The 25,242-nt window shown below is 41.8% G+C and overlaps 1 protein-coding gene across 3 annotated transcripts in view; it reads left to right on the top strand.

Annotated features, from left to right (window-relative positions):
• The first annotated feature begins 373 nt into the window (after positions 1-373).
• LOC105465763 (PLAG1 like zinc finger 1) overlaps positions 374-25,242 on the top strand; it is a 114,387-nt gene continuing 89,518 nt past the window's right edge. The window contains exon 1 of one of the 3 annotated variants that reach the window (XM_011714382.3): positions 374-527. The gene's annotated coding sequence lies outside the window, so the exon portion shown is untranslated. The remainder of the gene's footprint in view (positions 528-25,242) is intronic. The other 2 variants (XM_011714355.3, XM_011714356.3) reach the window with 2 other exon arrangements.

Genomic DNA, 25,242 nt, shown 5'->3' with positions numbered 1-25,242 from the left:
CCCTCGAGGATTCGCCACCCCCACTCACAGTTATTTCAGTTTCAAGCCCCACAACACGTGGATTCGCCCCTGGATAGGAATTATTATTATTGTTATTATTATTAATTTCCCTCCTTTTGCAGAGGGTTAGAGTAGGCTGCCTCAGATCACACCCTCCTAAGTGGAGGAGCAAGATCTGAACCGAAGCAGCCCGACCCGGAGCCCCAACTCTTAACCGCGGGCGGCGATGACAAGAGTCTCACGGAAGAGAGGCAAAGTCCCCAACGCGGGGGCGGATAATCATAGCGCAGAAGTCCCCAGGGCGGCTACCGCGGGCAGGCTGGGGTCGGAGGGGGATCGCCCCGCCGAGGCTCCCGCCCCTTCCTCCCCTTCCCCTTTTCCGCGCCGCGGAGTAGGAGCCGGGCCGCACGCCCAGTGGCCGCCCGGACCCGCTCGCCGCCCTCGGAGCTGCCCCAGTGGGCCACGGGCTCCGGACTCCAGAACTTTCCAAACGGGGAAACTTGGCGGCGGGTCGGTAGGAAGGGCAGGTGAGGCACTGGCTAGCGAGAGAACGGGCTGGCAGCGGGGCGGGAAGCCCGGGGCGCGGCGTGCAGGTAGGAGCGAGGGGCGGGGGCTCCAACCCGGGTCGCAGGTGCCCACGTGCCGCGCGGAGCCCGCTGGCCCGGCGAGGCAGCCTGGCCGAGGCTCCTGCCTGCGTCCTGCTGGGGATGGCGGTCGGTGCTTGGGACACCGGCAGCCACCTTTGTGCTACTTGGGGCGCGCTTCCCTTTTCCCCGTCGTATGCAGCTATTCGCTTCTGCGCTGGGCGGAGGGCGGGCCGGGTGACGTGGGAGTTGAACAGCCGCCATCTAGCGCCCGCCCCGCCGTCCCCTGTCCCCGCGTCCAGGCTTGTCGCCGCCTCCCGGGTCCTGTGCTTGCGGAGGCTGGGGGCGGGGCTGTCTGCGCCGACGGCGGGCTGGTCATTGCTGAACCACCCCAACGGGAGAATCTCAAGTGCCAGCTTAGCCCGTCCACCAGAGACTGAGTTAATGGGAAGAAAGTGACCGAGTGGCGGCGGGGAGGTCCCCTCAGACTTCGGGAGAAAAGAGACCTGGGCCGTGACTTCCCCCCGGATTGCCGGCGGCGCGCGGGATAATTTCGGGGGCAGGACTCCCCTGATGGGGGCAGGCAGGACACGCCCCGCCGTGGTGGGCGTGGGGACTTTGGCAGGTGGACAACCGTGTTGGGTTTGTAGGGCCCGGGCTGTGTCGAGGACAGCGATACCCCTGGGGCTTCCCGAGTGTTCAGAGGTCTGGGAGCGCGGGAGCTGTTCATTTTATTGAAAAAGCGAAGTGAAGTGACAACTATGGCAGTTACTCAAAGGTAGTGACATTGAGCATCTTTGTGGCCACTGAAAGAAGACATAACTCCGATGTGTTAAGGGAATAAATAATGATATGACAGGGTTTATGTTGTTTTGTGCGTCGCTGCCTAACCCAAGGCGCCTCCCAGTAGCACCTGGAGAGCTTTTCAGAACACACCTATTAGGCCTACCCCAGAGGTCCTGAATCACATGAGGGGGTAAAGCCCTGACCTGTGCCTTTTGGTAAAAGCTGCCCCGGGGATGTGGCTGGGGACGCCTAGTTAGGGATCAGGAAGGAGAAGAACTGGGTTCCACTCATGTGACCTTAAACACATTTTCAGCCCAGTTTTATCATCTGTAAAGTGGCCCCAGAGAACTTGTAATAGAGGTGAAATAGGGTTATGGAAGTGTGTGAAAAAGGGAGAAATTGGAATAATACAAAGTTCCTGTGCAGGTTGCAACAAATAAATTCATTCTTTGGTTCTGCAAGTGATCTTTCCGCTGAGAGGAGTATGGCAGGATACCCTTGCCACGGGAAGGAAAGGAGGGCTGGTTTTCAGGCGATCAGCTCTGTGACAATGTTGGTGTAAACTGTAACTCAGAAAATTGTCAGCAGGTTGAAAAGTGAGCCAGCTCCAGCCTGTGGAGGATGGTTTGAAAAATGCACCATTTCTGCTTCCTGTTCTCAAGAACCAAAGGCTTTAGATTATTTTCCTGTAAGCAAATTAAGAACCAGTAATCGCCAATGTGTCCTGCCCTGTGGTAACCCCAGTCTGTCTGAAGGCTGCATGTTTTCCTGCTAAATGTGAATTTCTGTTCCATCATTCAACAGACATGTATTGGGGATCTTCATGTACCAGGCATTCTTGGAATATAAAGATGAATAAATGCTGTTTTTTCCCTAGCCCTCTCTGTTAAGCTGGGGAGACTAATGTGAAAACAGGCTGCAATATAACCCAGCTATGATGATAACTAAGGTAGAAAATGAATAAAGTGCTGCGTGGCCCAGAGAGAGGGGCAACTCCCTAGGTTTGGGTTTGGGGGGAAAAGCATCCAAGGGAGGCAAAAATAGGGATGGGTAAACAGTGGCCTTCTGTACTAGCCACATATAGAATTTAGGATTCACTGTGTAGTCAAATCTGTGTGTGTGTGTGTGTGTGTTTTAGTCTAACATTCTAGTGTAATTATGTGCTGATCATCTAAAATGGAAATTACTTTGTTTCATGATGTCTTTTTTTTTTTTTTTTTTTTTTTTTTTGAGACAGAGTCTTGCTCTGTCATCCAGGCTGGAGTGCAGTGGCGCAATCTCAGCTCACTGCAACCTCTGCCTCCCCTGTTCAAGTGATTCTCCTGCCTCAGCCTCCCAAGTAGCTGGGAGTACAAGTGTGTGCCACCACACCCGGCTAGGTTTTTGTATTTTTAGTAGAGACGGGGTTTCCAATGTTAGCCAGGATTGTCTCAATCTCATGACCTTGTGATCTGCCCACCTTTGCCTCCCATAGTTCTGGGATTACAGGCGTGAGTCACCGCGCCCGGCCGGTGATGTCTCTTTTTAAAGTTTTCTAAGCATTCTGTCATTTCATCTTCGTTAAAGTCTCAGCTATGTCAAAAGTTAACACAATAAAGGGGTGGTTAAAAAACAAAACAAATAAACAAACAAAAACAAAGAAAAAGTTCAAAATGTGTCCTACATTCATAGTAAATATAACTGATACATTGTTTTAATTGCACGAACTTTCAAGTTGTAGGCGTTTTTGTCTCATTATGTTAATTACAGAAGGGTGGAATGAAAACAGAGGAGAGGTGCACAAAAGGAAAATCGTAAGAAGAATAAAAAGGAATAACTAGAAGAGGGAGATTGGGAGGAGGAAGGAACTTGATAAAATTGATGGTGGGAGGTGGGGAGTAGAAAAGGAATAAGTGAATCAAATCTGGCTGCCAACTTCTTCCTCAGGGACTCATTTTTTCATATATATTTTAATAGAACTGTGTAGATTTGTAGTTTTAAAGTTATTTGAAAATGTAGAGGGAGACAGTATAGTATGGAGGTTAAACATGGGCTAAACAAGTTTGAATAACTTACTGGCTGGTGACCTTGAACAGGGTCCTCAATCAGCTGTGTCTGCTCTTTGTACAATGGGGATATAATAATATGATCTACAGGAGACTTGTGAGGATTAACAGCTATGATGTTTCAGAGGCACCTGGCTATGAAAAGGCCACATTCAGGAGTGGCCGCTCTCTTGTTCTTATCTCACTTTACTTGATCCTGGTGGAACTTGGTAGGCTGCACAGATAGATCAGAGGGTTCTCATAAAATTTGAGAAAGCTTCGTAAAGGAGTAAAGAGGACTTGCTCTGGCTAGAGGGGGGGAAATAACCTTTCAGACCCTTGGCCACCTGGGGACAGTGAAGTGGCATTAGGGATAGAGAAATAAACAGTAAAGGTACTAATAACCTTGAGATGTTATATCCCAAAATGGACTTCAAGGCTGATCTCTCAAAATGGCCCCAGGTACCCCAAAAGACTAAAGCAGGTTTACTTACAGGGCAGCCTCAGGGATGGAAAATATTATTAATGGCAAGACAAAGCTTAATGCACCCAATGACAAGATTCCCTTAAATTCACAATAGGTGATAGATTTCATGAGTGGCTACGATGGGTGGTAGCTATTTGCTGAATAATTTTGCTGAATACATTTCCTCAATATATTAAAAATATCTGGGAAAGTTACAGTTAGGGTTAGGGCTGTGAGTAGTATTTATCAAAATGTATGTGATTCTTCCCTATTATTGAGAAGGGCAGTTACAGAGCAGGAGGTCACAGTATCCCCAGGAAAGGGAATTGAGAGGAGGTATCTGGAGAGGACTTTGAGGCTTTGTTAACAGACACAAAGGCCCTTGAATCCTGCCCAGTTGGTGGAGGAACCTTAGAAAGACCTATAGGTCTGAGTCACATTGTAGGCCCAGAGGCCTAGGAGGAAAGAATGGCTTAAAGGGCCAGGCCTAGGGCCCTGCTGCCCTGCACCACCCTGGGAAGCTGTTTCTCACATTCCACTGCTGCAGTCCAGTCTTGGTTCAAAGAGCCCCAGGTAGAGTTCTGGCTATGGCTTTGGGGAATACAAGGTTTCATAAGCCTTAGCAGCTTCCATGTGGTGTTAAGCCTGTGGGTGCATGGAATGCAAGAATGAAGGAGGCTTGGCAGCTTCCCCCTATATTTCCAATGACATATCAGAAAGCCTGAGTGCACAGGCAGAAGCCTGCTGTAGGGGTGGAGTCCCTGAAGAGAAACTCTACTTGGTCAGTGTGGTGGGGAAATGTGTGGCTGGAGCCACCACACAGAGTACCCCCAGGGCACTGCCTAGTGGAGTTGTGGGAAGGGGGCCACCACCTTCCAGACCCCAGAATGATAGATCCACCAGCAGCTTGCACTCTTGCCTAGAAAAGCTGCAACACAATCCAGCCTGTGAGAGCAGCTGCTGGGGCTGTACCTTGCAAAGCCACAGGGGCAGAGCTTCCCAAGGCCTTGGGGTTCCACTCCTTGCACCCATGTGTCCTGAATACAGGACATGGAGTCAAAGAAGATTATTTCAGAGCTTTAAGATTTAATATCTGCCCTGCTGGGTTTCAGACTCGCATGAAAATTACCCCTTTCTTTTGGCCAATATCTCCCTTTAGAAATGGGAATGTTTACCCAATATCTGTACTACCATTGTATTTTGGAAGTAAATGATTTGTTTTACTTTTATAGGCCCAAAAATGGAAGGTCATGAGTCTCAGATGAGACTTAGGACTTTGGACTCGATGTTGGAATGAGTTAAGACTTTAATGAACTGTTGAGAAGAGATGATAGCACTTTGTAATGTGAGAAGGACATGAGATTTTGGGGGGGCAGGGGCAGAATTATGTGGTTTGAAAATTCGTCCCCTCTAAATCTCATGTTGAAATGTAATCCTCAGTGTTGGATGTGGGGCCTGCTGAGAGATGTTGAGATCATAGGGATGGATCCCTCAGGAATGGCTTAGTGCCATCTTCCTGGTGATGAATGAGCTCATGCAAGATCTGGTTGTTAAAAGTGTATGGCACTGTGGCATCTACCTTACCTTGCTCTTAATCATGTGACATGCTGGTTCCCTGTCACCTTCTGCCATGAGTAAGAGCTCCTTGAGCCCTCACCAGAAGCTGAGCGTATGTCAGCACCATGCTTCTTGTACAGCCTACAGACACATAAACCAATTAAACTTCTTTTCTTTGTAAATTAACCAGTCTCAGTTATTCCTGTGTAGTGATGCAAAGATGGCCTACCACAAGTGATATTTTGGAAATGACACCAATTTTAGTTTTGGTATAGGTGTATAAATTTGGAGTCAATCTTATTAGAGACGGTCAAGTATTCATTGGCTCCACCTAATCTTGGTTTGGATCTGGCCGAAGTTAAAACTGCAATAGTAATAATAGGTTCCTTCAGACATTAATTTGCATGAGTCCATGAACCTGAGGGCTTTGGGCTGAAGGAAGAGAGAGGAAGCATGTGGAAGTTTTAAAAAAATGGAGATGAGTGGTGGTGTGGAAGGCATGGGATGGCATTTGCCACTTCCTCCTTTTCTCTTGGGGCACAGCTACTTAGACTGGGCTTTTGGGGAGAGGAGCAAGAGACATGAGCCAATGAAGCTAATGGGTGTGTCATTTTCAGAGAAAGATTGAAGGGAATGTAGCATCTTTTATCAGCTTGTGGGTGTGGAATCTTGCGAGTACATTGGGAAATGGTGCCGGCGCAGGGAAGGGCGGGATTCTCTGGAGCACTGTATGCAGTATGCAGCATGCCGCAGTGGCGTGGGTGCTGGCACATGCTTCCTCCTGCCACTGATGGGCCAGCCCTTGGCCAGGTATACATGTAGGGTGCCTCTGGTCAGAAGAAAGATGATTTTTAATATATTACTCAATACAGAGCAACATATTTATAAACAACTTGTTTAGGAGAAGTAAAAGCATTACATTTTATCAAGCAAGGATAAATAGAATACTGCTGGTTATTAACGATTTGCAGCTTGCAAAGTGCCGTGTGCCTTGTCTTTATGTAGGTCTTCTTGTTGTTTAGTAAAAGTGAACATGTCTTTGGCGGAACTTTGGGCAGTTTTTTATAAAACTATACATACTCTTACCATATAATCCAGTGATTGCACTACTTGGTATGTACCCAAAGGGGTTGAAAACTGAAGTCCACACAAAAACCAGTATGAGGATGTTAATAGCAGCTTTATTCATAATTTCCAAAACTTGAAAGCAACCAATACGTAGGTGAATGGATTAATAAACTGTGGTTCATCCAGACAACAGGACATTATTTAGCACTAAAAAGAAATGAGAGTCAGGCATAGTGGTTCAGCAGTTTGGGAGGCTGAGGCAGGAGGATTACTTGAGCCCAAGAGTTTGACAGCAGTCTGGGCAACATCTGGGCAACATAAAGAAACATAAAGAAAATTTTTAAAAAGTAGCTACAGTGAGTAGTGATTGTGCCACTGAACTCTGGCCTGGGCAGCAGCGATACCCTGTCTGAATTAAAAGAAAGAAAAAGAGCTATCCAGCCATGAAAAGACATGGGGGAACCTTAAATGCATATTACTAAGTGAAAGAAGCCAACCTGAAAAGGCTACCTACTGTATGACATTCTAGAAAAGGCAGAACTATGGAGGCAATAAAAAGATCAGTGGCTATCAAGGGTTAGCGGTGAAAAAGGGTGAAACAGATGGAGCACAGAGGAGTTTTTTTTTAGAGCAGTGACACTACTCTGTATGGCACTATATTGGTAGATATATGCTGTTATAAATTTGTCCAAACACATAGAACGTATAATATCAAGGTGAGCCTGAATGTAAACCATGGATTCTGGATGATAATGGTGTGTCAGTGTGGATTCAACAGTGTGAACAAATGTGCCACCCTGGTGGGGATGCTGGTAATAGGGGAGGCTGTGCATGTGTGGGGGATGGGACATGTAAGAAGTCTCTTTCCTTCTCAATTTTGCTGTGAACATAAAACTGCTTTAAAAAATAGGCTTTTAAAAAAGTGAACGTGTTGGCCGGGCGCGGTGGCTCAAGCCTGTAATCCCAGCACTTTGGGAGGCCGAGGCGGGCGGATCACAAGGTCAGGAGATCGAGACCACAGTGAAACCCCGTCTCTACTAAAAATACAAAAAATTAGCCGGGCGCGGTGGCGGGCGCCTGTAGTCCCAGCTACTCAGGAGGCTGAGGCAGGAGAATGGCGGGAACCCGGGAGGCGGAGCTTGCAGTGAGCCGAGATCGCGCCACTGCACTCCAGCCTGGGCAACAGCGTGAGACTCCGTCTCAAAAAAAAAAAAAAAAAAAAAAGTGAACGTGTTAAAATATATAAAGTAGTGATTCTCAAACTGATCCTTTGGAGCTCTAGATTTCTTCAGAGGTAGGGGTGGGGTGGAGGAAGGGATGGGGAAAGAAAAGTGAGTAATCTTTTACCATGTTTAACTTGTGTGTGGCACTTCTGTCTTATATGTTGAGCTTCTGATATACCATTATGAAAAGGGTGTATCTGCTTTCAAAAGTAAGAGCACCACTATTTTATGAGCTTTTGAAGGCTAAATTTTAGCCTGAATCACAGGACTATCATGTATTTGGAACATGAATCTCTGTGTGTGTGTGAATGTAGTACCCAAATAAAGACAGTGGCTGTGTAATCTTTCATGGGGATGAGGTTCTTTCTTCCAGGCCTTGTTATCATTAATAATGTAAATGTAGCTTTCACTTTCCTAAAGGCACCTATCGTTATGATTTATATCTCTGACAACTGTGGTTCCGGATCTGGAGATGAGCACATACACATTTCCCTTTATTAAGCCCCAAAACTTTGCTAAGGATGAAACTGAAGGTCAGGGTTAGGGGCAGACCAGCACAAGGGCCATCAATGGAAGAGACTGTTGAGATGAGACTGGAGGGAGGAGAAAGAATCACAGGCTTGAGGGTAGTTGGGGGTCCTACAATAGAGGCACCCAGGGCATCAAGGAGCTAGATTTGGGGACAAAAACAATTTAGTACAGATAAGAACCCCCGTTTAAACCATAAGTCTCATCTGTATAATAAAATTCCTCATGTTAAAGAATGCCAGTGTGGTTTTGTATAACAAGCACAGCAAGTTGTGGTGGGTTGTGGTTCTGGTGCTGCTTCTGTTCTTGGCTTTGTGACCTTTGGGTCTGCTTCCTTATATGTAAAATGAAAGTGTTGAACTAAGTACTCAGTGAGCTTTCTTCTCTGTTGAACACACTGTGTTTCTGGGTAAGTGTGTTTTCATAAATATCTGTGGATATGAATATCTGTGGATGTGCCTCTCCAGGCTCATTAGACATTTCTCTTTCAAAATATATGGCACTACTATACGTAAAGGGTGTTTTTCAATAGAAAGTTCTATTTTTTGAGCTTCAATAACACTTGGATGGAATCCTTTATTATGACAATTCATGTTGAAACCTTTTCAAATGCTGGGTTAATGCATTTTCCCCATGTTTTAATTTGTACATGTCCAAACACTGACCTGTGTTAAGTACAGAATAAAATGGCATTAAATTTATATTATTTACATGTTGCATTTCTTTTACAAATTTAAAGTTTAGGAAAGAAATACTTTTGCTAGAAATAATTTTGTAAGGAAATTAGCTCTAGTACACCTTAGACATGAACACACACACACACACACACACACACACACACACACACGCTCTCTCTTTTTTAGTTTTTTTTTTCTTTTAAGTTCTGGGATACATGTGTAGAACATGCAGGTTTGTTACATAGGTATACGTGTGCCATGGTTTGCTGCACCCATCAACCTGTCATCTAGGTTCTAAGCCCTGCATGCATTAGGTATTTGTCTTAATGCTCTCCCTCCCCTCACCCCCCACCCCCGACAGGCCCCAGTGTGTGTTGTTGCCCTCTACCCGTCCATGTGTTCTTATTGTTCAGCTCCCACTTATGAGTGAGAACATGCAGTGTTTGGTTTTCTGTTCCTGCGTTAGTTTGCTGAGGATGATGGCTTCCAGCTTCATTCCATGCCCCTGCAAGGGACATGATATCATTCCTTTTCATGGCTGCATAGTATTGCATGGTATATATGTACCACATTTTCTTTATCCAGTCCATCATTAATGGACATTTGGGTTGGTTCCATGTCTTTGCTATTGTAAATTGTGCTGCAGTAAACATACGACGCACACATTGTTTTCTTGCATAAGTAAAAAGTAAGTTTGGAAAGATGTATACTAAACTTAGTCTTGGTTATCTCTGAAGAATGGACTATTGTAGGGGCTGGTAAACTTTCAGTTTTTACTTTATATACTTTTGTATTGTTTGTTAAAATGGGCATATATTTTATAATTTCATGCATGTGGTTCATTATAGAATGAGACTTTGTAATTATAAAGTACTTTTTTGAATTTATAAGTACAATTGTCATTTGACATAAGTAAGTTAAGACCTAAAGTTAAATAGTGTCATTTTGTTAGACCATATAGAGAAATGAATATCCCTTTCCTGATGGATTTTGAAGTTGATGGTGTTCTTCTTGGTGTGTACTTGGACAGGATTCATGTGATAATTAATATAACCAAAGACTTTCCTGCAGCTTCTTAAAGAGGCTGAGCCCAGAGATGACTAATAGATTTCATTGTATTTTATTGTAGCTGCCTAGAAGGATGTGCTGATAAGGATCTTGAGGTTATAACTATGTTCACTGGGCAAGAATACCATGATCAGTAACTGGCCTGACATAGTTAGTAGAGGATGAGGAAAATAGCTGATCATTTTCCATGTATTTGCCATCCCTGAAGCCTAGACTTTTAGGTGGTAAGTTTCTTTATGAAGGTAGTATATTCCTTTTTATCCAAATCCCATAGGGGCTTATTGGATGTACTGTCTATTGTATTTAATCAAATAGTATTTTGCACAGTTATTGAGTAATTTCATGACAAATCATGTTAAGATGACAAGCACTGGGACCTTTTGTATCCCTCATAGATGGTAGCAAGATGTTATACCTGAATGAACTACTCAAGAATTAATGAGTAATTAGGCCAGGCGTGGTGACTCATGCCTGTAATCCCAGCACTTTGGGAGGCCATGGTGGCTGATCACCTGAGGTCGGGAGTTTGAGACCAGCCTGGCTAACAAGGTGTAACCCGTCTCCACTAAAATTACAAAAATTAGCTTGGCGTGGTGGTGCATGCCTGTAATCCCAGCTACTCAGGAGACTGAGGCAGGAGAATTGCTTGAAGCCGGGAAGCAGAGGTTGCAGTGATCCAAAATTGCGCCACTGCACTCCAGCCTGGGCTACAGAGCGAGACCATCTTAAAAAAAAGATTGATTCATTTATTTTGGCAATGTGTGGTTGTAGCTAATTAGGATGACCCAATACAGATGAGCATCAGTTAAAATAAATAATTTCATCCTTGTTTATCAAAACATTTACAAGTATTGATGCTAACCTGAAAAAATATAGTATTGTGATTATAATATTTTTCTGTGACTCCTTCAATCTTCTCAGTTCATGACACCAAGAAAGAATTAAATGGCTTAAATGTTTAAACAAGGAGTAGTACAATTTTTACATTTTTGGTCTAAGAGGGCACCAATGTTTCATATATCCTGGATGTGGAGAATTTAAACACATTGTTGATAGAATTTATTTTCTTAAGGATTAGTTGCTGGAAAAGGAAAAATACAGAAAATCAGTCCCTCCACAACCCCTTCCCCACATTTTTTTTCTTTTTCTTTTTTTGGTTTAGGAGTTGTGGAAAGAGAAAAGCGCTTAATCAGCATAGTGTGAAGCTGCCAGCATATTGAGTTTCCAATTATTTCAGACTGAATTTTTAAAAATCAAGCATTTGTTTGACATCCTGTTTGCAACCATATGAACAAGATATGTATTCATCTATTCATTTGTTTAACAACATCTATTAAATGTCAAGCACTGTTTAAGCTCTGGGAGTAGAGTGCTGGACAGGAAATAGAGTCCCTGCCCCATGTTCATTATGAATGAGAAAAAAATAGATCTCTGCAAAATGTCTTGTCCAAAGTGGTAGAACTGGGACTTGAACTAAGTATACACATTTTAAATTCAGTGCTCTATCCTTTGTATCACACTGCCTCACATAATTTTAAAGGACCCTGATTGAATATCAGCAAAAATGTTCTATCTGCCTTGGTTGATTGACTGATTGATTGATTGACTAATTGCCCTTCTTTGGTGGTAGTCTTTTCCTTGCCATTGCTCTTTTCCTTGCCATATTGAATGAAGGACATATATGCTATCTGTCAGGATCTTAGGACAAATATTTATTTTTCTGAATAGCAACCTATAATCATGTCATTAAAAATAATATCTGAGTAAAGTAATTGGAGCAGGATTTTTCAAACTCTTAAGTTTTAATTTGGTAAAATGAAACTAGTAAAAATAAAAATAAATGTTACAGTACATCATGAGTAGTAAGGTAAATATTATTAGATTAAACTGTAATTCATAAATATATGTGATATGGTTTGGCTGTGTCCCCACCCAAATTTCGTCTTGAATTGTAACTCCCATAATTCTCACGTGTCGTGGTAGTAACCCAGTGGGAGGTGATTAAATTATGGGGGAAGGTCTTTGCTGCACTAATCTCATGATAGTGAATGAATCTCATGAGATCTGATGGTTTTAAAAATGAGAGTTCCCCTGCACAAGCTCTCTCTTGCCTGCTGCCATTCATGTAAGACGTGACTTGCTCCTCCTCACTTTCCACCACGATTGTGAGGCCTCCCCAGCAATGTGGAACTGTAAGTCCATTAAACCTTTCTTTCTTCCCAGTCTTAACTATCTATCATAGTTATGACATGTCTTTATCAGCAGCATGAAAGCAGACTAATACAATATGTTTGAACTTGGTTGCAACATGAAATGTTTTTCTTAGTGTTGGTCGTGGTAAAAACATTTGAAACATATTGGTTTAAAGCACATCCAATGAGATACATTTGTGAAAAAAAACAGGGGTAAATGGCTGTCCTTAGTTATTATTTAATTGTGTGTGTGCCTCATGCATGGTGAGTATTGTTTACCAAAAGGATTCAAAGCAGTAAAGTAGAATTAGTGTGAGGAAAGTACTAGTAGAAGCTATTTGGCATCTGAATATATGCCTAAATGGATCTTTTTTCATTAAGCACATACATGTTGCAGTTTTTGGTTTCCCTGTGTCCTGTACTTTTGCTGATTGTGGTTTCCTGTATTGAGTTGATTCATCGTTTTCTGAAATTTATTGTAATTTCGTTGTGTGATATATAGAAAACTTAGAGAAAGTATGTAATTGAGGTGATTTCCTAGACATTATCTGATAGTGTGAAGGTGTCTAGATTTTAAGTTGTTACATATTACAAACTGTTAAAATTGATTTAGAGTTGTTACATATCATATACCAAATTATTTTAAAGCTGATTTAAGATTTTATTTTTACATTTAATTGATAAATGTTTGTCAGTAGATTTTGCCTGAAGATACCATTTGTAATAAAAGAGTAACAGATATAGTTCCCTAAGGTTTTTGGCTTTGTTTTGTTTTTGAGACAGGGTCTTGCTTTGTCATCTAGGTTGGAGTGCAGTGGCACAATTGTAGTTTACTACAGCCTGAAACTCCCAGACGAGTGATCCTACCACCTCAGCCTCCTGAGTAGCTGGGACAACAGGCATGTGCCACCACACCTGATTTACTTAAAAAAAAAAAATTTTTTTTTGTAGAAACAGGGTCTCACTATGTTTCCCAGGCTAGTCTCAAACTCCTGGCCTCAAGCGATCCTCCTGCATTGGTCTCCCAAAGTGCTGGGATTTTAGACGTGAGCCACTGCACCTGACCCAGAGATGTGTATAAATATCATGTGCTTATTCTTTGCAAGGCAGGAATAAGATATTTATTCCATAGAATAGGCCTATAATGTAATCATAGAGACATAAACATATAAGAAGGGACAGCCTTAAAAGAGTATAGAAGAATTTTTCTCTCCTCAGACAGAAGAAAAGAGAATAACATACAGAGGAAGAATCAGCCAGCAATATTTGCTCTTCTGCAGCTTCTGCTGGTGACACCCAGGCAAACAGGGTCTGGAGTGGACCTCCAGCAAACTTCAACAGACCTGCAACTGAGAGACCTGACTGTTAGAAGGAAAACTAACAAACAGAAAGGAATAGTATCAACCTCAACTAAAAGGACATCCACACCAAAACTCCATCTGTAGGTCACCATCATCAAAGACCAAAGGTAGATAAAACCACAAAGATGGGGAGAAACCAGAGCAGAAAAGCTGAAAATTCTAAAAACCAGAGTGCCTCTTCTCCTCCAAAGGTTTGCAGATCCTAGCCAGCAACGGAACAAAGCTGGACGGAGAATGACTTTGACGAGTGGACAGAAGTAGGCTTCAGAAGGTCGGTAATAACAGACTTCTCTGAGTTAAAGGGGGATGTTCGAACCCATCGCAAGGAAGCCAGAAACCTTGAAAAAAGATTAGATGATAGCTAACTATAATAAACAGTATAGAGAAGACCTTAAATGACCTGATGGAACTGAAAACCATGGTACAAGAACTACGTGATGCATGCACAAGCTTCAGTAGCCAATTCGATCAAGTGAAAGAAAGGGTATCAGTGATCGAAGATCAAATTAATGAAATGAAGTGAGAAGAGAAGTTTAGAGAAAAAAGAGTGAAAAGAAACAAACAAAGCCTCCAAGAAATATGGGACTATGTGAAAAAACCAAATCTACATTTGATTGGTGTACCTGAAAGTGGTGGGAAGAATGGAACCAAGCTGGAAAACACTCTTCAGGATATTATCCAGAACTTCCCCAACCTAGCAAGGCAGGCCAACATTCAAATTCAGGAAATACAGAGAACACCACAAAGATACTCCTCGAGAAGAGCAATGCCAAGACACACAATTGTCAGATTCACCAAGGTTGAAATGAAGGAAAAAGTATTAAGGGCAGCCAGAGAGAAAGGTCGGGTTACCCATAAAGGGAAGCCCATCAGACTGACAGTGGATCTCTTGGCAGAAACTCTACAAGTCAGAAGAGAGTGGGGGCCAATATTCAACATTCTTAAAGGAAAGAATTTTCAACCCAGAATTTCATATCCAGCCAGGCTAAGCTTCATAAGTGAAGGAGAAATAAAATCCTTTACAGACAAGCAAATGCTTAGAGCTTTTGTCACCACCAGGCCTGCCCTACAAGAGCTCCTGAAGGAAACACTAGACATGGAAAGGAACAACCGGTACTAGCCACTGCAGAAACATGCCAAAATGTAAAGACCATTGATGCTAGGAAGAAACTGCATCAATTAATGGGCAAAACAACCAGCTAACATCATAACTACAGGATCAAATTCACATATAACAATATTAACCTTAAATGTAAATGGACTAAATGCCCCCATTAAAAGACACAGACTGGCAAATTGGATAAAGAGTCAATACCCATCAGTGTGCTGTATTCAGGATACCCATCTCACGTGCAGAGACACACATAGGATCAAAATAAAGGAATGGAGGAAGATCTACCAAGCAAATGGAAAGAAAAAAAAAGCAGGGGTTGCAATCCTAGTCTCTGATAAAACAGACTTTAAACCAAGAAAGATCAAAAGAGACAAGAAGGCCATTACATAATGGTAAAGGGATCAATTCAACAAGAAAAACTAACTATCCTAAATATATATGCACCCAATACAGGAGCACCCAGATTCATAAAGCAAGTCCTTAGAGACCTACAAAGAGACTTAGTCCATCAATGATAGACTGGATTAAGAAACTGTGGCACATATACACCATGGAGCACTATGCAGCCATAAAAAAGGATGAGTTCCTATCCTTTGTAGGGACATGGATGAAGCTGGAAACCATCATTCTGAGCAAACTCTCATGGACAAAAAACCAAACACTGCATGTTCTCACTCATAGGTGGGAATTGAACAATGAGAACACTTGGACACAGGGTGGGGAATATCACACACCGGGGCCTGGCGTGGGGTGGGGGTGTGGGGGAGGATAGCCTTAGGAGAAATACCTAATGTAAATGACGAGTTAATGGGTGCAGCAAACCAACACGGCACATGTATACGTATGTAACAAACTTGCACATTGTGTACATGTACCCTAGAACTTAAAGTATATACCAAAAAAAAATAAAGTTAGAATAGTATCTGCCACAAACTCTCAATAAATATTAGCTTTTACTCTTCCTATTACTACTGCTTCTACTACTGTTAACTTGCTACTCTTCATTGGTCTTCAACCCACAGCTCATATGTCTGCAAAGCATTTCCTGTTCAGGAAAAGAATAAAGTCAAACTGTCTCTTGACCACAGATCCCTTTCTGACTAATATATTCTCTCTTTTTCCCACCTAAGGGTTTTAAAGATTATTCAAGATTAGCTATCTTTACTTCTTCATCTCCTATTAGTTTTTTGTTTGTTTGTTTGTTTTTGAGACAGAGTCTCACTCTGTCACCTGAGCTGGAGTGCAGTGGCGTGATCTCAGCTCACCGCAACCTCCACTCCCAGGTTCAAGCAATTCTCATGTCTCAGCCTCCCAAGTAGCTTGGATTACAGGCATGTGCCACCACACAAATTTTTTTTTTTTTTTGTATTTTTAGTAGAAACAGAGTTTTGCCATGTTGACCAGATTGGTCGCAAACTCCCGGCCTCAAGTGATCTGCCTGCCTTGGCCTCCCAAAGTGCTGGGATTACAGGTGTGAGCCACTGTGCCTGGCTACCTCCTAGTAGCTTTTAGTATTTTTTAGACATTGTTTTATTTATTTTTATATTTATTTATTTTTTGAGACTGAGTCTCCCTCTGTCACCCAGGGTAGAGTGCAGTGGTGTGATCCTACAACCTCTGCCTCCTGGGTTCAAATGATTTGCCTGCCTCAGCATCCTGAGTAGCTGGGATTACAAGCATGTGCCACCATGCCCAGCTAATTTTTGTTTTTTTTAATAGAGCCAGGGTTTCACTATGTTGCCCAGGCTGGTCTTGAACTCCTGGGTTTAAGCGATCCACTCGCCTCAGCCTCCCAAAGTGTTGGGATTACAGGTGTGAGCCACCGCGCCTGGCCTAGACCTTGTTTTAAATAAGATATTGACTAAACATTACTAAAATATTTTCTATTTTGAGTACTTTGATTATGTATTTACTACTTACCATGAACTTTGGAGTTCCCTGTAGGTCACTCCCTAAGTCCTTCCTTCTTTTTTCTCATTAAATGTTATCACTGTATAGTAATTTTATATTAATCATTTTCTAACCCTGTTCATCATTTTCCTTAACATATGTATATGTTTAGTTTTGCTTGTTGTTGAATGTTGTATGTGGAATTATATGATATAAATTATCTGGAGGCTTGCCTTTTGAACCTAACTATAATTTCATCCATTTTTATTGGCATAAAGAATGCCATTATGTGCCACAATTTATTAATTTTCTTGTGGATGGACCTTTTGGCCTTTTGCTACTACAAACAGATTTGCTATAAACTTTCTTGCACATATATCCTGGTGTATATATGTGTAAATGTTTCTAGGATTTATACCCAGGAATGGAATTTCTGTAGCATTTAGTATATACCCCTTTGTATTCGCTGACTATTACAAATTGTTGTATAATTTGTTGTTGTGCTATTTAATACCCCTACCAGAAATGTAAATCTCTTCTTGTCAGCCTTTTCATTTCGGGAGTGTAAAATGGCATGTGATATTTTATTTGATTTTATTTTTGAGACACAGTCTCACTCTGTCACCCAGGCTAGAGTGAAGTGGCACGATCTCGGCTCACTGCAACCTCCACCTCCCAGGTTCAAGCAATTGTCATGTCTCAGCCTCCTGAGTAGCTGGGATTACAAATGTGTGCCAACATGCCCAGTTAATTTTTATGTTTTTTTGTAGGGAAGGGGTTTTGCCATGTTGGCCAGGCTGGTTTCAAACTTTGGGCCTCTAGTGATCCACCCGCTTCTGCCTCCCAAAGTGTTGGGATTACAGGTGTGAGCCACTGCATCTGGCCAGCATGTGATATTTTAAAATTTCATTATCTGATGACTAATGAAGTCAACCATCTTTTCATTTGTTTCACAGCCATTTCTGTTTATTCTTCAGTAAAACACCTGTTTATATGCCTTGCACGTTTTTCTTTTGGATTGTCTCTTCCTTATTTATTTGTAATAACTTTTTGTAATTCTGGAATAGCAAACCTATCTCCAAAATTTGTGGGTCGTGTTTTTACTTTATGTCTTTCCCCTATCCCTGAGCTACTTTTGATATATTTTTTAATATCACTGGCTCTCAGAAATTTTATGATATATCTTGGTGTGGTTTTCTTTTTGTAAAAAAACAACTTACTGAGATATAGTTCACATATCATACAATTCACCCATTTTTAATGGCTTTTAGTATATTCATAGAGTTGTGCATTTTCCACCATAATCAAGTTTATGACTTTTTCATTACCCAAAGAAGAAACCTTTACCCTTTAGTCATCATCCCCACATCTTTCATCACTTTTAGCTCTAGGCAGTCACTAATCTATTTTCTGTCTCTCTAGATTTGGCTACTCTGGGCATTTCATATAAATGGGATCATACAATATGTGGTTCTTTGTGATTGATTTCTTCACACAGTATAATGTTTTCAAAGGCCACTCATGTTGTAGCATGTATCAGTACTTCATTTCTTTTTATTGCCAAATGAATTTCTTTGTATGGATATATCACTTTATTTATCTATTCATTAAAAAAATACTATTCTTTCCTCATTGAATTGTCTTGGCCTTCTTGTCAGAAATCTACTGGGTACAGACATATGGGTTTATTTATGGATGCTTGATTCTATTCATTGATCTATAACTAGCCTTAATGCCAGTACCTCATTGTCTTGATTACTGTAGCTTTGTAGTAACTTTTGAAATTAGGAAGGGTGACCCCTTAACTTTGTTCTGCTCTTTCAATATTTTTTGGTAATTCTGATTCCCTTGAATTTCCATATGAATTTTATGAACAGCTTGTCAGTTTCTACAAAGACATTAACCAAAATCTTGATAGGGCAACCTAGTGTAGTGAAGAAGCCTCACAAGTTCAAACAAACAAACAATAAGAAGGTAAGTTTCAGTCGTATTACCATCTTAACACATATGGCTTTATTTTTTGTGCTTTGGGGTTTATTAAGATTCATAGATCTGTGTGGGCTTATCATTTTCATCAGATGTGTAGCATTTTCAGCCATTATTTTGTCAAATGCTATTACTATCCTCCATCTGAGACTCCAACTACTATCTGTTAGACAACTTGATACTGTTCCCACAGATCTCAGAGACTTTGCTTATTTTTTCAATTATTTTTCTCTTTGCATAGGTGGGAGTTAGTTCATTTTAGTATTACCGTTTATTGGTGACAAGCACTAAGTTTTACTTACATTCTAAGGGGGGAGATTGTAGCCTGAACAATGAATCAAAGCAGTACTAAGTCTCAAGAGTACTGTGCTTTTCATTGCAGAACCTTGAGGTGTACATTTCTATGTACAATAGCACAACATCAAAAGCAGTAGTTTGGGTTTGGGTTTTCTTATGAAAGTGACTTTATTTTATAAACAAAGACAGTAAATAGCTAAGAAAATATAGAAATAAAAATATACTATAGTTCATAATATTGATATGCATTGTATTCCTTGAAAGAAAACTATCACCATCGTGATCATTTTCCTTTAAAATATCTTCTAAAATTGCATTGTTTTTGCTTTTTTAAAAAATGAAGTCTTGGGAGGCCGAGACGGGCGGATCACGAGGTCAGGAGATCGAGACCATCCTGGCTAATACGGTGAAACTGCGTCTCTACTAAAAAAAAAAAAACAAAACAAAAAACTAGCCGGGCGAGGTGGCGGGCGCCTGTAGTCTCAGCTACTCGGGAAGCTGAGGCAGGAGAATGGCATAAACCCAGGAGGCAGAGCTTGCAGTGAGCTGAGATCCGGCCACTGCACTCCAGCCTGGGCGGCACAGTGAGACTCCGTCTCAAATAAATAAATAAATAAATAAATAAATAAATAAATGGAGTCTCGCTCTGTCACCCAGGCTGGAGTGCAGTGGCACAGTCATATCAGAGCACACTGCAGTCTCAAACTCCTGGGTTTAAGCACTCCTACCATCTCAGTCTCCTAAGTAGCTGGGACTACAGGTGCACACTGCCACACCCAGCTAATTTTTTTTTTTTTTTTTTTTTTGGTAGAGATGGGGCTTTGCTGTGTTGCCCAGGCTGGTCTGGAATTCCTGGGCTCAAGTTATTGTCCTACCTTGGCCTCCCAAAATGTTGGGATTACAGACGTGAGCCACTGTGCCTGGCCTAAAACTGCATTCTGATATGACTTACTTATCACATGGCTTCTCATCTTTTTAAAACTTCTCTTTTAGGTAATGATTAGCTCTGTTTTAGAGAGCTGTCTGTCATGGTGTCTTTCTGTTTAAATGGTTCAGTGGTCCTCTGATCACAGCATAAAGTTCAGTCTCAAAAATCAGTGTTGTATCAGGTGGAATCTTGCCTTTACATGTGTCCTTAATTAAAGCACTAAAATATTACATGCTTTTAAAGACATGCAGGAGTGGTCTGTGATAAGAGGCAAGCAGATAGTGCAGAGGAAAGAGTTAAGGTACTACCTTTAGTTTTCCTTTCCATGTGCAAATGAAGGTGGTACATTCACTTTCTGCCTGTCTCCAGGGCATATAATTCATCACAGCAATGTCTGGTCCTTTTATGATTTGCCCAACACCAAGAACAAACCATTAAGGTTGGCCTTCATTTTACGACAGAGTATTTCAAACCTGTTTAGTTAAATAGTCTCATAATGGGCATTTAACACGTCTCCCTTTTTGCTTGTCTTAGAGCAGTTTTCTGGAAGTTGCACAACTTCTGTATTTTCACTTTTTCCATTCTTTCCGCTTTCTTTTGTCCCTGAGTAGTGAAGAAGCCTCATAAGTTAAAACAAACAAACAAACGAACAAACAAAAACCAAAAAGCTATTCTGAATCAGAAATGCATGTTCCTAGAGTTGGCCCCTAGATGTCCACCACGCTCTTTCCAGTGCGCCACTTGCACCCGGTAGCAGCCCCAGGACTGGAGTCCTGTCACGTGGCAGGAATTGTCCTATGTCACAAAGTGCTAAGGGTGAGGAATTGTGTAGCAGGTCCCCTTCTCTGGGCAATCTCAGCTGTGGAATTTTTTGGTTCGGAGCATGTGCCCCTTTGGTACTGGGCATGTGGGCTGGCTGTCCTCAGTCACTAAGACTGAAGCAGTGCACACTTGTACCACTTCTCCGCACAAAGTCTGTGTATTTCACAGCTGGTTTCCTCGGGATTTTGTTATAAGGCTTGCGTTTACTAAAATGAAACTGGCAAAGATGAAATAGCCTAAATGGACTGTTCTTAGAGTCAGAGGAAGTGGTTGTCATTTCTGGGCATAAAAGACTTCTCCTCAGGTCCCTAAGCATTAGTGAGCATTGGAAGGAGGCATTCTGGAGGCAGAGCATAAAAGTCGGCTTGCAGCTGCCCTCTGGATCCATCTGGGGTGTCCTTGAAGCACTTTCTTGGGGTTGGAGTCCTGCGTTGAGGGTTTCCAGGCTAAGCCACACATAATCAGATGGCAATCTGGGCACAATAAAACCCAGAAATGCCCCTGCTCCTCCACCTCCTTAAAGAAGTTTCTCACCAGCCCACTCCAGTGATCCCTGAATTTCTTTGCCCCATCAGTTGGCTACCCTTGATTTGAGGGCCTCTAGTAGTGCCAGAAATGCTCTTGACGTTGTCATTTTTCTCATCAACCATGTGAGATCAGTAATGATCTACATTACACATATAAAAAAACAAGGTATCATATCTAGAGGCAAAAATAAGAAAATAAGGTAATTTGAGTATTGGGCATTTTGTTCTAGTCTTACCACTCATAGCAACAAGGATTTGACACAAAGCCTCTTGCCCCCGTAGTGGTTAATATTGAATGTCAACTTGATTGGATTGAAGGATGCAAAGTACTGTTCCTGGGCGTGTCTGTGAGAGTGTTGCCAAATTCGATTAACATTTGAGTCAGTGGACTAGGAAAGGAGATCCACCCTCAGTCTGGTTGGGCACCATCTAATCAGCTGCCAGCACAGCTAGAATAAAGCAGACAGGAGAAGATGGAAGAGCAGATTTGCTGAGTTTTCCTGCCTTCATCCTTCTCCTGTGCTAGATGCTTCCTGCCCTCGAACATCAGACTCCAAGTACTTGAGTTTTTGGACTCTTGGACTTACACCAGTGGTTTTCCAGGGGCTCTCAGGCCTTTGGCCATAGACTGAAGGCTGCACTGTGAGCTTCCCTATTTTTGAGTTTTTGGTGCTTGTATTGATCTACCACTGGCTTCCTTGCTACTCAGCTTGCAAGCAGCCTATTGTGTGACTACCTTGTGACTGTGTGAGTCAATTCTCCTTAATAAACTCCCTCTCATATATACAACTATCCTATTAGTTATGTGCATCTAGATAACCCTAATATACCCCCCAACCCCCGAAACATTTTAGTATGAAAAACTTTGAAATGTACAGGAAAGTTGAATTTTATAGTGAATGCCCTTATACCTACCATTAGATTCTATTATTAACATTTAACTGTTCTCAATGTATTACATACCCATCCATCAATTTACCTTATTTCCAAGTTAATACTCAAAGATTTTTGTCCAAACCTGAAAGACTTCAGCTGAAGTCCTAGATCAGGCTCTGGGAGGAGTATTAGTTTACTCAGTGATGTTAAACAAAGCTGATGCATTGGGCCTGGTTCATCTACTTTGCTTAAAGCTTGCAAAACTCCACAAATCTGAAAATTACTGTCGGCTATGTAAGATGACAATCACCTCCAAGGAAGATTTGTTTCAATCTTAAAAGCTAGGGGGAAATCCTGATTTTTAGCATAAAATAAACTCCAAAGTTAAGTTCCATGTTTGATATTGTAGATGAAATTTTGGCTGTTCAAGGTTCATTATTGCATAATGACAGTTCCTCGGGGCCCCCCACTTTTCTTTGCTGGAGGACTGAATCAGCTCCATACTTCCTTTCTGGCATATAATTTCTTGAACCCCCTGAATGAGAGGAGGATACAAAGGAAACAAATAAGTCTTTTATTTTCTCGAAGAGAAACAAACACTAAAAGGACTTGAGGCTTACTTAGTTAACAGGAAAACTGGAGAGTCCTTCATTGCTGCCCTTGAGATGAGTGTCAGTGAGCCTCATCTTCTAGTCAGCCTGGGGGTTGTGTGCCCAGCAGCCTGAGTCAGCAATCCTGGGCCTAGAGGTTTTAGCCCAGAGGGGTGTGGTGGGGATGGGGGGTCGTCAGCCTGGGCCTTGGCAGCTGAAGAAAGATGGAAGAGCCCTGGAGTGAGGCACCCCAGGAGGGAGGCTGGGGTTCATTAAGCTGGGGCACCCCCTCCTCCAACAACATGATTTTACATGTAAACATAGGTCATTCTTTTCAGCCCTGCATGGAGATGTAATTGACAGTATAAAACACTCCATGAAAATTGAAATCTGCAGTTTTGTATGTACTACATGGAGACCATGTCCTGTAGTGTAGTAAAAGCATCCATGTGTTTTTGATTTTGGATAGTGTATCTTTCATCTCTAGCAATTCTATCTGGGTTCTTCTACATTCTTGAGTGTTTGGAGCATATTTATAATAGCGGTTTTTATGTTCAAGTTTCATTACCTCAGACTTAGAAATGACCATTTCTTTTGACAGATTTTTTTTTCTAGTTATGGATCTTATCTTCCTGCTTTTTTGCATGCCGATAATTTTTTGATGTGAAGGTAGACCTTGTGATTTTACATTGTTTTATGCTGGATTTTGTTTTATTCCTTTGAATAGTGTTGGACTTTGTTCTGGCATGCAGTTAAGTTACCTGATCAGTTCTAAACTTGTTCATCTCTTTAGCTAAATATCTCAGTCCACCATTTACACTTCTGGCTTTCCACATAACTACAGGACACATTTCACTAAGCATTCTACTAGTATATAACAAAGATCATCCTTTCTGCAGTTTCTAGTAATGTGTTCCTCGTTTCCTTCTGAACTCTCACTGGTACCACCTTTCCTGTCTGTGTTTCAGTCTGCTGAAGACAATCTAGGTTTTTCCATCATGTTTCTCAAAATTCTTCCAGCTTCTACCCACTCCCCAATTCCAAGGCTTTCCACATTTTTAGATATTTGTTACAACACACCACTTCCAGGCAACAAAATTCGTATTAGTTTTCTATTGCTGCCCTGACCAATTGCCACAAACTTAGTGGCTTAAACCCAGTATTTATTATGTCCTAGGTCTGTAGATAAAAAGTCCAAGATGACCCTGCAATAGCTCTGACATCATCTCTCACCATTCTTTGTATATTCCAGGCTTTAGCAATTACAGGCAGTAGTCCTCATGTCACTCACATATCTGTGCACTTCTTGTGGTATGCCCTTTACCTAGCATGCTCTTCCCATTTTGTTTATTGGCTGGTGTCCTGCCTTCTAAAATTCATCTAATGAATAATTTCTTCTAGAAATGTGGGCTCTGCTACTGAGTTCTGCTAAGTGGCCCAAATCTGTGTGTCCATAGTAGCATGTGGTCCTTCATGTTCACTTATCATGCCATAGAGAATTATCTATCACATGTCTATTGCCCCCAATATGGTATCCCTCTTAATCTCTTACCTCTCAGGGTTTACTTAGTAATTGCCTGGAACATAGTAGCAACCAAAGAATGCTTAGAACTGAACTAGGTAGGCTGGGTATGGTGGTTCATGCCTGTAATCCCAGCACGTTGGATCTCTTGAGGTCAGGAGTTTGAGACCAGCCTGGCCAACATGGTGAAACCCTGTCTCTACTAAAAATCAAAAATTAGCCAGGCATGGTGGCACATGCCTGTAATCCCAGCTACTTGGAAGGCTGAGGCAGGAGAATTGCTAGAACCCAGGAGGCGGAGGTTGCAGTGAGCTGAGATTGTGCCATTGCACTCCAGCCTAAGTGACAAACCAAGACTCCTTCTCAAAAAACAAAACAAAACAAAACAAAAAACCCTGAAAAACACAATCAAAACTGAACTAGGAGGTAGAAGAAATTATGACACTATTTTACCACATAGAACTTAAAACTTCTGCCTAGAAGCTAAAAATTAAAAGGCAGATAAAAACTGGCTTAAAAATTGCAATAAGTAGCTGGGCATGGTGGTTCACACCTGAAATCCCAGTACTCTGTGGGGCTGAGATGGGAGGATCACTTGAACCCAGGACTTTGAGACCAGCCTGGGAAAAATAGTGAAACCTCATCTCCACCAAAACAAACAAACAAACAAAAAGCCAGGTGTGGTGGCACATGCCTGGAGTCTCAGCTACTCAGGAGGCTGGGGCAGGAGGATCGCTTGAGCCCAGGAAGTTGAGGCTGCAGTGAGCTATGATTGTGTCACTGCACTCCAGCCTGGGCAACAGAGAGATACTCTGTCTCAAAAAAAAAAAAAAAAAAAAAAAACATTGCAGTAAGGTGTAGGGAGAAGCTTGATATAACATATAATATATTTTATAAAAACCATTGTGCCCAATAGGTAAAGGTGAAAAGGTCATCATGACTAGGTAGCTCACAAAAGAGCAAATATAAAGAACTAACAAAATTTGAGAAAATGCTTAAACTCACTAGTAATCAGTATATGCAAGTCAAAATAATGCCACCTCTTTTTAATCATGTTATCAAATATAAGGATCTTATGTTCTCTGTAATGCCTGGGAAAGATGTTCACATACTACTACCAGAAATATAATTTGAGGAACTCTTTCAGAAAGCAGTT

This window comes from Macaca nemestrina, chromosome 5, assembly GCF_043159975.1.
Source record: "Macaca nemestrina isolate mMacNem1 chromosome 5, mMacNem.hap1, whole genome shotgun sequence".
NCBI lineage: Eukaryota > Metazoa > Chordata > Mammalia > Primates > Cercopithecidae > Macaca > Macaca nemestrina.
The sequence above is the reverse complement of the archived record's forward strand: the minus strand, read 5'-3'. Positions and strand labels throughout refer to the sequence as shown.